We start from the raw sequence: 14,745 nt of genomic DNA, 5'->3' as shown, positions 1-14,745 counted from the left end.
GAGTCCATGGCTCTTTTATATAGATTTGTTGGTTGATCTTTCTAATCTTCAATGGAGAGTCCATCTAGATCTTTCTTATGTGATTATATTTCCAGGTACTATGCGCTAGGAACTATCGAAAATGCCCTTGAGTGAACAAGTGGTGAGCGTTTTGGTTGCCAATGATGCCATAGGTACGCTGGGGAAGAACTGAATGTAATACTTGATTATATGTTCGGGTACTATGATCTAGGAACTATTGAAAAGGCCCCTGAGTAAGCAGGTGGTGAGCGTTCTGGTGCCAATGATGCCACAGGTACACCGATGAAGAAATGATTGGAAATTAGAATTCAAGCTAGATATTTTGGAGTATTATGATCAATGATACTATGGTTTCATTAAAAGATTATGATCAATGATACTATGATTTCATTAAAAGATTATTTTAAAGATAGATGAATCTGTGAAAAAGGTAATTTTATATTGGGTGTGTAAGTGGTGTGACTATCTTGAACTCTGCTTGAAGCTCTGACAAGTGGGCTTGGGAATTCTTTTCCCTGGTACCCGAGGCAAAACATAACCAAATTCCTAAATGGATCCTATCACTACAGTGGTTGGGCGGTTGCCTAACCTATGGGATTGAATGGTGGACTGATGGATCCCTAAAACGAGACTCAATTCTGTTAAGTTCTATGGAAAAGAATCAACGGCTATGCCTCTTTATGAGGACAAAAGTGTTGGACTCTATGATCCAAGTGTAAGTCTCTTCGTTGATTTGACCATGAGACTTATGGGTTCGGTCATATTAGTTTGGTTAGTGAAGACCTTGACTATGTTAGAATAACATATCCTAGAGGAATTGCCTATGTCTGTTGGGTGAGGGAAGTTTTTCTAGGTTTGGTTTTGGAAGAGCCGAGGGATTAGTCTATTGTTCGGATATCCGTGGTGGACGAGGCCCAATTGAGAGGCTCTGCCTAGCGCAAGAAGTGCTACTTCCGCTCCTAGCACCCAAAATTTGATGTACGGAGGGGGCAAGGATCTTTCACCAATCTACTATGAGAGATGGTGTTGCTTTGTTGATGGTAGCTTGCAATCTACTAGCAAAGAGAATGTAGAATTGTTCATGGTAGCTTGGCCTTAGGGCTAAGCTAGATTCTCTTGCAAGGGTCGCTCTTGCTATGCACATGCAGAGATGGGCCCAAGGGCCATTCTACTGTGCAATCTTGAGAGAATGGAACTAGGGAATGTAAGGAGCTAACACACACAAGAGAATCTAGCTTGCCATAGGGGCAAGCTACCATGAACAATCCTATATCATCTTTGCTCGCAACTTGGCCCTAGGGCCAATCTACCAACAACCATGGTGTTGTTGGTGATGGTAGCTTGGCCCTATAAGCTACTAGCAAAGAGAATGCTAATTTATTCCTGGTAGCTTGGATTCTCTTGTAAGGGTAACTCTATATTGTCTTGAGTTACCTAGGACCATTCTAAAGTATATCAAGATACAAAGGAGTAAACAATGGCCCTATGGAACACAAGATAGTCTAGCTTGGCCCTAGGGCTAGGGCCAACCTGAGAAAATCTACATCATCTTTGCTGAAAACTTGTCCCTAGGGCTAATCTACCAACAAAGATGACATTGCTTTTTTGATGGTAGCTCTACGAGCAAAGAGAATGTAGATTTATTGTAGAAGCTTGGCCTTAGGGCCAAGCTAGAATCTCTTGCAAGAGTAATCTTGCCATGCATATTCATATATGGGCACAAGGGCCATTATATCATGCAATCTTCAGATAATGGGTCGAGGGAATACAAGAGAGTCTAGCTTGGCCCTAGGGCCAAGTTACATAAACAAATCTACTAGCAAATATGGTGTTACTTTGTTGATGGTAGCTTGGCCCTAGGGCCCATCTACTAGTAGAGATGATGTAGATTTGTTCATGGTAACATGGCCCTAGGGACTATCTAGATTCTCTTGCAAGGGTCACTCTTGCCATGCACATGCAGAGATGGGCATAGAGGGCACTCTTTCCATGCACAAGGAGAGATGGGCCTAGGGGTCACTCTTGCCATGTACATGATGCAGAGATGGTTCCAAGCGCCATTCTCCCATGCAATCTTGAGAGAATGGCTCTAGAGAACCCTGCACTTGGAGAACTCACTGGTCTTTTTTAAGGCCAGGTGTGGCATTAGCAAAAATCTGGACTAAAAAAGGGGCCTTGTAAGAGATCCCTTGGGATGGTGATGTGGACAAAGCAAGCCAATAAACCCACATATAATATTGGAGGGTAGGTGCATCATTTTTGAGTTCTTTATTCCATTAACTGACATGGGGGGTGTTTTTTAATTCAAAACAATGCCTCTTAAGTATAGTTTTTTATTCCTACTATGGTGCCTTATTTTATTGAAAAAAGTCACCACTCTCTTTCTTCATTACACTTTTGAATGGAAGCAAGCCAAATTTGCTTACCAAACCTCGTCCCTGCAACCCATCATCTTGCATTGTCTCCCTCATTGTCTTCTCGACTTCACAACATTAGGAACTCAATGGAGTCTTCTTGGGCCCTTTTATTTGGCAGTTTAAGGGAGTCAAACCTTTTCTCTTAAGAAGAAACGTTTTTTAATTAGAAGCTTCAAAACGGCTACTTTATTCGAATTTGAATTTTGGGGGGAAAATGGAATTTAAAATCTAGCGGATAAAACCATATCATGTAACATATCTATGGAAAGCTCTTGATGCGTAGATCACGGATCTGTAATCTCCACTCAAATCGGAGCTTGTATGTAGAAGTTATGGAGGTCCGAAAATTGTAAAATTACCCCCTCCCCTTTTTGGGGGAAAAAGTGCACCCTTTGACCACTCTTACACCTCTCTTACAAACCATTGGTTTTTGCTTACATGGTGGGCTCCTATTTGTCAAAAAGTTAAACGTTTCCATAATCTCGTGGCAAATTAAAGGGCCCAAAAAGACTCCATTGAGTTCCTAATGCCACAACCACAACCACAACCACTCCAAATCCGAATTGTTTTGAGTGGGAAGTTTTTGATTTTCTCTTCTTCTCATTCACATTCCTTCCATTTTGGAAGCTCATAGCCTCTCGCGTCTTTCTCACGCCACAATCTTCCTCTCCATCTCATGAGTGCCTGCCTACCTCCAAGTTCGTGGCACATTCAATGGAACATATCATACATCAAGGTTTGAGGAGAGACTGAGGCGGCAAGTTTTGAAAAAGGATGGAAAAGAATTTGTTCTTCATGCGCCATACTTGCTTGTGCATGAATAACAATTCCATTTCTTACCTTTTTCAAGTGAGGGTTGTGCTTACAAGTATTGTGTACATTTTGGTGCATCCAGGATACCAACAAGTTTGTTTGATGGACAAGGAGGTATTATTTAGTGATGTTATCTTTTGGTTTTAATGAAGCAATCTTCTTCACAGGAGATAAGTGTAATATCTTTGGTTTCTTTTGGTTAAAGTGTGAGTTCATGATGCTTTTTGGTATTGTTAAAGCATAGAACAATGCAATGGAACCTGTGAAACAAAAGAAGAAAAAGGTGGACATCCACGTGCATCTAGTGACGATAGTTGATTGGAGACCTAGTGAGGGAGGTATCTCACTATGGAAGAAAGAGAGTGAAGGCAAACTGATGCTACCACTAGGGAATCCACCTCTATTTCCAATGGTAGAGTATTTAAAGGGGAATGAAGATGTGATATTAGGAATAAAATCTTCCATAAAATTTTGGCATAATCTTAGAAATGGTTCGTGTGCCAAGATATTATAGGCCTATGATAGATTATTAGAATAATGCAATCCAAGAGCTTGAGAAACCAATAGCATTAGAGGCTACATTGTACACAAATTTTTGGCCAAAATCTGTCCAATAGCTAGATGATGTGGACGCTCAAGTGGATGTTGAAAGATTCTTAGGTTATGAAGAGCACAATGATCATTATTGTGATCCTCAACAAGAAAAACCAAGGGAAGAATTTTACCTAGTGCATGATGTTAACTAAGGGGACTTTATATTGTTGCACCCAAATAATAGAGACATCTATCCCATTTGGCTTACTATGGGCTGAATCAGAGATTGATATGGATAGGACGTCACCAAACTATAAGAAGATTTTGATACAGTATTGGGAACCTTATGCAAGAATGGTATGACATATGCAAAGGCCCACACTGATTGTTGGAAGGGGTTTTGGATGGAGAATAAGGTAGATCCATGAGTGTGGAAAATGGCTGATGCAATTGTTTGGTCATGGAGACAAAAAAAGACCAGGGTCATATACAAGAATCAAGATACTAGTTAGGGAAGCCGAAAAAGGACAAGAAGGCTTCCACCTCACTAGCATGTATGATCTAGATGGGGTTGAACTTGGTGGTGCCCCCATTGAGCAGTAGTAGACTCTTGACTCAATTTTGTGGTGCTGTAGTAATGCTTTTTGTAACTTTTTCTGCACTTAATATGGACCATCTTTTGTGCCTATTATGTTCTTTTGTCTTGACAGTGTTGATATTTATTAGATTGTTTCATAAAATTAGTGCTATTGACTATAAAGTTTCTTTTTAAATTTTTAAGTCCTAGTTTTTTTTAATGTTGAATCTAATTGATGCAGGTCTATGCAAGAGACAATACCACTTCCTTTTTATGGTGTTTTTCAACACCACCTTCCTACATGATCTATCAATCACCTTGCAAATATGGATCTCTATACCTATGTATGTTTTCCCACATTAAGTCAGAAATTTCCAAATTATATGAAAATTTAGAAATTCCCAAAATGCAAGAATTTTCCCATATTATCTAATATGGTGTTGATTCTCTTTCAGGATTTTCTCTTCCTCGTCATCTTCCACCCCTTCCAAGTAGTTTAGGCCTTCTGCATGCAAGGGTCGGCTAGCCAAACCTAACTTATTTTTCCTTGCAGTCAAGATGCATACCTTCTTTTTTCCTCTCTGGATTGTAGTCATGTCCGCATCCCAGTTGTGTTTGATTCTTCCACTTCTGAGCCCTTCCCAATAACATGGGATATGCACCCACGATCTGAGTCATCTTCAAGACTATAAACACGGTAGTGAGCATGCATCTATCTTCAGGACTATAAACACGGTAGTGAGCATACATCTTTCCACTTCAAATTTTTATCCCCTTATGATTCCAACTAGCTGAACTCTTCATTATTAGCCATCCCGATTTGAAATGGAGCAGGCCACTTTTTTGTAATTCCTAGCTTCTTTGCCAAGCTATCTGATATTATATTCACTCTAGAGCCTCCATCCAAGATGACCCATGACACCGTTGGCCCTCTTATTTTTAAGGTCACCTTTGGAACAACTGTGCCAGAGTCTTGAACTGTTTCCACATTTCTATATTCTGCAACCGGATTCTCCATTTCTTACATAGGCATCTACGTGAGTCTTTCACTCGGCACTATGGCCTAGAGCAGATTTTGCTTGTAATTGGGCACCAAATTTAGCATGTTATCCAATGTTATGTTCAGCTTCATCTGGTTGAGATCCTCCCATAGGTCATATTTCCCCTCGGCGTTGTTGCTCCTCACTTTTTCATTGGGCATACTTTGGCCTCTATTACCCCTCGGCGTTGTTGCTCCTCACTTTTTCATTGGGCATACTTTGGCCTCTATTCATTTTTCCTTCTTCCCCCTTTACTTCTCTTTCTTTTTCCTGACTTTCACTTGTGAGTTTTCCTATCCAAAATTGCTCCATATTTCTTTCCATTTCCTTTTACAAGATACTTTTACTACTCTAGGTTGTAATGTCATTGCCTAGTGACTTCTTGCCCGACTGCAATGTCTTCCCTCTTCTTGACCAGGCTTGTCGTGTTAGCATTCTCATTTAGTAGGAGTGGGATTTCTTGCATTGTTTGCACCATTCCTTGTGCACTCTACACAAGCTTGGTGATTTTCTCATTTAGTAGGAGTGGGATTTCTTGCATTGTTTGCACCATTCCTTGTGCACTCTAGACAAGCTTGGTGATTTTCTCTTGGACCCTCTATTGCCCTACCCATTGTTTTGGCTTTCACTTCTGTTCTAGATTAGCTTTCTTGCCTCTCACTGTTGTGATAGGTCCTTGTAACCTTGTCACTGCCATCACTATTGGTGGCTTCACTTGTTGTTTTTCTTCCCATTGATCTACTTCCATCATATTCATCGATGCATCAGTTCTTGCTGGGTTTTCCTCTCTTTGTGGTGTTGCCTCATGCAGTTTCTACTGTTGATGGCATTGTAGAATGGGACATTCATTTTGCCTATGCCCTGGGGAACTGCAGTAGTAGCATATCAGCCCAATGCCTCTTTGCCCAAATCTTCCACCTCTCCCATAAGGTTTGTTGTTTTAACACTAGTTTGGTACCAAAACAGGACACTTGAGTGTCCTTTTTGGGGGTTGCGAAAAAAAATCAAACCCCTAATGTAGGCTTTAAAAACCAAAATGCTTCATTGGGCATGCAGAACATAACCCTATGCTTATGTAAAAAATGCTAAACATATAAAATGCCTTTTTATTTGGAAGTACATAAGCAACAAAGTAGCATATGTCTTGAAAATGAACATTTTTCAGGATTTTTCAGGATTTTTCCAAATATGCAAGCATCATTCTCTCAAAAAAAAATCCAATGATATCAATAGCATTTTTCCCAAGATATTTTGATAGCATACATCAGTCCAAGGAGGTAGAAGTTCACCAAAAAAATCATTTTTCTTTCCTAGAATTTTTTCCAAAAAAGTTGTATAAAATCAGCAAAAGTAACGCGTATTATCAAAACTCAATCACGCCACTAAAAAAAATTGTAGCCCTATCAATGAGAATGTTGATTATTGGTTTTCATGCTTGAGATGAGATAAATGAGCGATAATTTGATGTGTATGACACTAACTTAGCCTCCACTTAAGTAGGTTCTTATCGCCTAGTTCTAAAAAAACTGTAAAAAACAAAAATACAAAATTTGATCATCTTTTTTCAAAAACTAATCATAACTATGCTTGCACAAGTAGTCTACACCTATAGTTACAACAAATAATGCACTTACACAGCTTTCCCCTTTGATGAAAATCAAAATTAGGCTCATAATTAGACATTTTACGTATTAAAAACAGGTTGCGCAAAAGGCCATGTATGAGAAGAGGCCCAAAAAGTGGCTCTAAAGTTTTGGAAAATTCAAAACAAAGTAGTATTTACCCTATATAACATGGGTGCACCTCAAGTTTTACATTATTAGCTTGCATATGGAAGGAGAAAAATTCATGCTCCACCTGTATAAAAAACATCATTTCAATATTAGCGAGTCAAAAATTTATCCAATAATTATCGTTTGATGATTCCAAGATTTAGTTTACATCATGGGCTTTCCATCAAGCCAAGTTTCATGATCAAACTATGTCCCTTCTAAAAGTTATGTACAAATTACTACTATTTTGAAAACAGCAAAAATCATGCGTTTTATCAGCATGCGTCTAAGAAAATTAAAATATTGCCTTGCAAAAGCTAAGAAAAGTGCAATTTAAAAAATCTCAAATTTTTTTTGGGTCTTGAGGAACATCTGTGGATGTTAAGCATTTCAAAACCTGTAATAGATTGCCCACAAAAATTCAAGAAAAATGCTAACTTTCAGGACACTTTAGTGTCCAATTACAGAACTAGTGTTAAGGCTCGGTGTGGCGACTTGATTAATGCGACCTTGTCACTGCCATCACTACTGGTGGCTTCACTTGTTGTTTTCCTTCCCATTGATCTACTTCAACCATATTCATCGCTGTATCAGTTCTTGCTAGGTTTTCCTCTCTTTGCGATGTTGATTCTTGTAGTTTCTATTGATGACATTGTAGAATGGGACATTCATTTTGCCTATGCCCTAGGGAATTGCGAGGGGAATTGCAGTAGTAGCATATCAGCCCAATGCCTCTCTGCCCAAATCTTCCACCTCTTCCATAAGGTTTGTTGTTTTAAGCTCGGTGGTGACTTGATTAATAGTTGGGACCTGTGTGGGGCTCATGCGACCATGTCACTGCCATCACTACTAGTGTCTTCTCTTGTTGTTTTCCTTCCCATTGATCTACTTTCACCATATTCAGTGCTGCATCAGTTCTTGTTGGGTTTTCCTCGCTTTGTGCAGCATTGCCTCTTGCATTGTAGTAGTATGGGACATTCATTTTGCCTATGCCCTAGGGAATTGTAGTAGTAGCATATGAGCCCAATGCCTCTCTGTCCAAATCTTCCACCTCTTCCATAAGGTTTGTTGTTTTTTTAAGGCTCGATGTGGCAACTTGATTGACAGTTGGGACCTATTGTGGGCTGATGCTATTCCCTTTCCACCACTCTCAGATTCTTTTTTTGAGTGTTGTAAAGAATTGTGTTAGTGGTGTGGTTGCTCTTACCGCAAATAGGACATGGTTGTTACGTGCTTTTCAGTTCAGAATCTTCCTTTGTATGAACCTGGTTGTTACACTTCATGCACCAGATGTTCGGTCTGAGTCTGGATCCTGCATGTCCTCTAGCAAGCTTGGCTAGGGCAGCTGTGAGTTCTTCTTGAACATCCATTACCTGCTTCTTGCCTTTCTTCTTTCTGGGGCTTTCTATCTTCCGCATTTGTCTTCTCACTGGAATTTGATTTTGAGGTGTCTATCGAAATACTAGAATTTGATTCTGAGGTGTCTATCGAAATACTAGAATTTGATTCTGAGGTGTCTTTATCGGAACCCATTTTGTTTTGTCACTGGAATTTGATTCTGAGACTTATTGAAAATGGGTAGTAGTCAGATTGATCTGAGTGAAGGGGATCACTCCCAAATAGACAGATAGATGAAGGGAAAGCTAAGTTCAGGAGTTAGGAGTCGAGTCAATGTTATTGTACGCTTGAGTCTAAGCTAATATTGAAGAATGTCTTATGGGTTGTTCTTTGGCTTGTCTCTACTCTTTACTGCATAGTTCTTTCTAGTTCATGTCAATTGCATGATTGTCTATGCATTACCTCCTATCTCGAACATGAAGGATCTAGGAACTAGCTTGCATGTAGTCACAACTAACTCCCCTATGCATAAGTAGATTAGTAGCTCCATGATGTGCATTGGCTTTGCATTGGGCATAGCTGAGTTAGTCATTGCTCTCTAGGAGCCGACTAGGTGGTTCGGAACCACGCCAAGTACTGGGTATGACCAGACACCGAGACTTTTGGCGATCCTACTGGGGAATCCTACGATAGGTAGGGGAGTAGAAAGGTGGAGGTTAGCTCAACAAAGGAAGCTTGAATTGGGTTGTTCATGACATGCATGTTCTTCTATAACACTTGTGATGTACAAGATCTAGTTCGAGTAGATCATGAGAGGAAGTGAGCACATCAAGGTGTCAGTCTCATAGGAGTGTAATGGAAAGTGCATGGAGAATCAAGAAAGATTAAACTGGAAAATGTGGTACCACTATAGACACTCTAAGGGATCAGGAAGAAGGGATCAGGAAGTGAAGGGAGATCGCATCGTTCAAGAAGATTTTCAAAAGGGATTCCGCGTTGACAAGATTAAGAACGACAGAATCAAGAACTTTTGAGAAATCGAGAGGAAGAGGAAGAAGACCAGGAGCAAGAGAAATTAAGAAGAAGAAGAACTAGTGGCCTTCGGAAGGATGTCTTTAAAATACCCAAAGGTCAAGGGCAAGATTGAGGTGGATCTAGACGCTCATGTCTTCTCCTTCGACACCTGGTCCACCTTTTTGGCCACCAGATCCCCATTGCTATATAGAATAGAGTACTTTGCAACAATCCTAGGTGGAAAGGGCTCCAGCTATAGTATGCTCAATATGGTTTGGACGCTTCCAGATGTTCGAAGAACTAAAGAAAGACTTCTTGAAAATATCTAGCTATAGCTGTGTAATCAAGGGGTGAGGGATCCTAAGTGTGCCTACAAAGGCAATGTGCTTTGGGCATGTGAATATAGATTTCAAAAGAAAGAACCAACGTTTGTGCTAGGAGCAGTGCTAAAATATATATATATTTTCAACCAATCAAAATAAGGATAATTCTTAAATCTATCTAATTTTATAACTAAAATATATAAAAAAATTATTTCTTAAAATAAGGACTACTTTAAATCTCAACCAATGTTTCTTAACCCTAGTCGATAAAAAAACATTAAAATGCCATTTTTTGTGAGCATTAGCTTTAGGAGCGAACTATAGTACACTAGCTAACTAAATTGAAATATTTAGCTATGTATTCTTGACCGATTACTTTAATGGAGACATTGATTTATTAGTATAACTAAAGTAAACCACTTTATAAGCTCACATTGTTGTTGTATTTTCAGTGTCAAAGACTCAACAGCTAAAAAGAGATTCTAAGAAGTAAATTTAATTTAATTAATTATTAATGCATTAAACTTTTTTGCCATAAAAATCTATCTCTCATCATCTTAAATACTTTGTATGGTTTAGGAGAAATTTATAATTAGTTGATTTTTTTCTTGCACATAGGAGCCTACTTTGTAAATTCATAACTTCATTGCTAGATATTCCTCTACTTATGGTTATTTATCAATTATATTTAAGCTTATTTTTTTCATTTTAATAATTTTGTCAGGTTTGCAACATTAGTGAAGAATGCCATAGAAAAGAAACGCAAAAATATTGCTTCCATTCACAAGATATGATTTTTTTAGCAAACCCTTGAAAAGACATATTTACGTCCTACCGAGCTACCAAACTAGTATTAATGTTGAATGGGATTAAATCTTTGAGATTCGGAAGGATGAAAAAAATGTAGGATGTATGATGTATGATTTTGTGGAATGCCCTCAAAAAAATATGATTTGAGGTCTTTCATGCTTATGCATTCCTCACTTTTGAGTAAATGGAGTTACAATCCATATAACTTTATTTCATGGCCCAAGCTTTTTTAACATGTTAATTGTATTTTATATTTGGAAGTCAAGGATTTATATTTTGTTCACACATTCTACATATATAAAAGTTTGCAATACATTCTTTTAGTAGAGGCCTTTTACCATTTTAGTTCATTAACTATGTCGATGCCAACAATAAAAAAATGTGTAATTTGTACATGGATAAAGCATACTTTAACAGTTTTTTAAAGACTGATTTTATATTAAAAATATCATTTGAAGGAAAATATTTACCTAAAACCCATCATCAAAAAATTTCATGGACATATCTCCTCATCTAAAATCAACCCTAACTGTAGTTGTGTACGCAAGGGTGATCCACCTCTTGCACTTATAACTACTAAGCGTTCCTATACAAAGGACAACATGCTTTGGCCCATGAGGATATGGATTATGAAAGAAAGATTCAACATTGTGCTAGGAATAGTGCTAAAAAAAACGTATTTTTCAACCAATCTAAATAAGGACAACTCTTAAATCTATCTGATTTTTATTTTTAAATATGCTGATTTTTCAACCAATCTAAATAAGGACAACCAATCTAAATAAGGACAACTCTTAAATCTATCTGATTTTTATTTTTAAATATGCTGATTTTATAACTTAAATATATGAAAAATGGTTTTTTAAAATAAGGACTAATTTAAACCTCAACCAATTTTTCTTAACCCTAGTCAAAAAAAATACACTAGAATGGCGTTTTTTTAAGCACTAGTAGCTAGGAGCGACTAGTCTTTAGCACTATATTACACTGGGTCTTTAAAACTCCCTTTAACAATTAGGAGAGAGTCAAGTCCTGTCATCGTTTTAAAAGTCGTGGGATCTAAAATTAAACTAGGAGTAGAGCTGATAAAGTTCTTTGGTATCTCTTTTTCGAGGAGTAAACTAAGAGTCTTAATTTACTTTTTTCCTAGTTTTCCTCGAAGTCAAGCATAGCCCAAAAAAATTATAAGTCCTAAATCTCAAAATCCAAAAGATTTACTTGTGGTAAGTGTAGGTCAAAATCGAGCCTTAGACCTCTAGGTTAAAGAGCTAAGCTCTAACTAATTCACTACTATTACTACCACATTGTCAACTGTCTTTTTTTTTAAATTATCAAATCCTAGGCCCCTAGTTTTTCCTAGTTTACTTTCTTAGTTTTCTCTAATTTATCCTCTCCCTAGTTTATTTTCCTAGTTCTCTCTAGTTTACTCTCTCTTCTCCCTAGTTTACTTTTCCTAATTTACTTTTATTATTAACTCATCGAAAAAATGCTAGAAAACTTGATGAACTGTTGTAAAATAGTGTGATGGGACATGACTCTCTCCTAATTATTGATATCCCACTTAAAGAAGGTCTTAAAGACCCCATGTGATACAGTGTCAGCATACTTGATTTTTGACAAGTACCCTTGCCCTTGAAAATTGATGGGTTCGATGAATTTACAATGAGAAGATTTTCAATCCGGCTCAATAAAATATATTTCTCGAATATAGGGTGAGTACTATGGATTGTAATCAAGCTTGAAATTTGCAACCCTACCCTAGACTTCAAAATTTTCAAAATTGAAAGCCTAGATGCTATCTCGGCCCACTAGTAAGGAAATTTGACTTTTATGGCCTTTATTTGCAAGCTTCTTTTTAGTGGTAGCCTTTACCTACAGGCTAAAATGGCTTTGATGCCCATTGTAGCCAGGCTAGAATTGGAAGGTTGCAATTCCCTTCCAAGGGGGTCAAAACCTTCACAAGGAGGGTGAAAACACAATTACTCTTCAAAGGAAGGGAATAGTTTTGGGAAATTTGGTTATATGCCCTTCCAATCTCTTTAAAAAGAAAAGACAGTTAAAAGAAAAGCCCTTAAAATATGGGCCTTCAAAATTGCATTGCTTGAAAAAAACCGAGGTTTAGTGTAATATTACCTTCAAATTTTAAAAAATACCTACAAATTTATAGCTTGAAGGTGCCAATACTTGCAAAATTTGAGAGAATATAATACAAATACCTTCAAAAATAAAATAAACTCTTTATTGATAATTTCTCATTTTTATATATGAAGGTTTTTCAATTTTTGAAAAAATAGTTTTTTTTCGAGTGTAGTGCTTGAAAAAAACCCGGGTTTAGTAGATAACCTTCAAATTTTAAAAAATACCTACAAATTTATAGCTTGAAGGTGCCAGTACTTGCAAAATTTGAGAGAATATAATACAAATACCTTCAAAAATTTAAAAAAACTCTTTATTGATAATTTCTTAATTTTATATATGAAGGTTTTTCAATTTTTGAAAAAATAGTTTTTTTCGAGCACTGCAAATTCTAGACCTGATTGTAGCCTTCAAGTTTTAGGCTTGATTGTAATAATGATCCTGGATAAGGATAACGAATCAGCATTGTATTTGAGCATTGTATTTGAGCGTAGAGAGAGAGAGAGAGAGAGAGAGAGAGAGAGAGAGAACCAGGCCTTAAAATTTGAAGCGTAGCCTAAGGTTTCATGTGTGTTTAATTTTGAAAACTTGGCTTAAATTGTGCACGTTAATTTGCAACTTTGCATGATTTTTTCAGGCTTCATTGTCCAAATTTCAACACGTCTCAAAAAATTCCTAATTTTTTTCAAGCTTTGTTTTCAAGATTTCAAAATACCTCAAACCTATCCAAAATTAATTCAGTCTTGCCTTACAAATTTTAAAACATCTCAATTTTATCCAAACGCACCCTTTGTCCATTTGGAAGTCAATTTGGAACTTTACATTATTTTCAAGGTTCGTGACTTTTTTCAAACTTTGCATTTTTTTTCAAGCTTAGCTATCTAAATTTCACCAATCCTATCTAAATTTCAATCAAGCTTTTTGCCTAAATTTCAAAACATCTCAATCATATCCAAAATGCACCTTAGAAGTCATGTTACAACTCTTCAAGCTTAATTCAACATTGCCCAAATTTCAAAATGTCTCAATCCTATACAAATTTATTCAAGCTTGTTGTTTAAATTTGAAAACATCTTAGTCCTATCCAAAATGCATCCTAAATGTTAGCCCACTTAGATGTTGGCCTTGGTAAGTATATGACCTTACGTTGTTCTATCTTAAATTAGTCTATATTTACGGTCTACACACTACCTAGTACCTTATATCATTTTTACAAGTAACAAACGTGACTATTAACTTGTGACTTAAATGTATCAACATGTAAAGTACATTGTCATGTACTAGGCACACATCCATGGCCAAACACACACAATACATATATAAACCTCAAGACATATATATACCTCTAGGGTCCTATATCTGATGAAACCCTACACCTCAACCTTGGGCTTCATTTTGACACTATCATTTTTGAGAGGTGCCACTTTTGCAACCTTTTCTTTATTTATAAGAGTCAAATGAAGCCTAAAATGCTTATGAAGCCCAGAGTAGGCTTCAAATTTAAGGCCTGGAGAGAACAGCCCAAGAAGAAGCTGGTGTCAGAAAAGAAAGCCGTCCTAATTTTCAGGGCTGAAACGGAGATTGTAATTTTGCCTAACCTTGGATTCAAAGGTTCAACTTTCTTTTTGAAATATAAAAAAACGGTTTAAAAGAAAAGATGACAAGATATCAAAGCTAGACGGCACAGGACAACACTCAGACCTTAGAAGCACGAGAAAACTGCGTAGCTTCGGTCGGTGACGTCCTCGACTCCACAATGAGTCCTAGAGGCTGGGCTGGGCGCAGCAGCACCACATCGCATTTACAACGTCTTTCCTCCTTTCCTACAGATTTAGCGAGATGTCTAGTTCTGCCTAGGTAACGTAACGTATAGGCTATCTTAGCTAATAGAATAATTGATACGCTCATCATTGCGGCTGACGCAGCAGTGATTATTGGGCCTTGGGGCGG

The sequence above is a fragment of the Cibotium barometz genome, chromosome 47 (genome assembly GCF_041138505.1).
Source record: "Cibotium barometz isolate CiBa-2024 chromosome 47, ASM4113850v1, whole genome shotgun sequence".
NCBI classification, from domain to species: domain Eukaryota; kingdom Viridiplantae; phylum Streptophyta; class Polypodiopsida; order Cyatheales; family Cibotiaceae; genus Cibotium; species Cibotium barometz.
The sequence above is the reverse complement of the archived record's forward strand: the minus strand, read 5'-3'. Positions refer to the sequence as shown.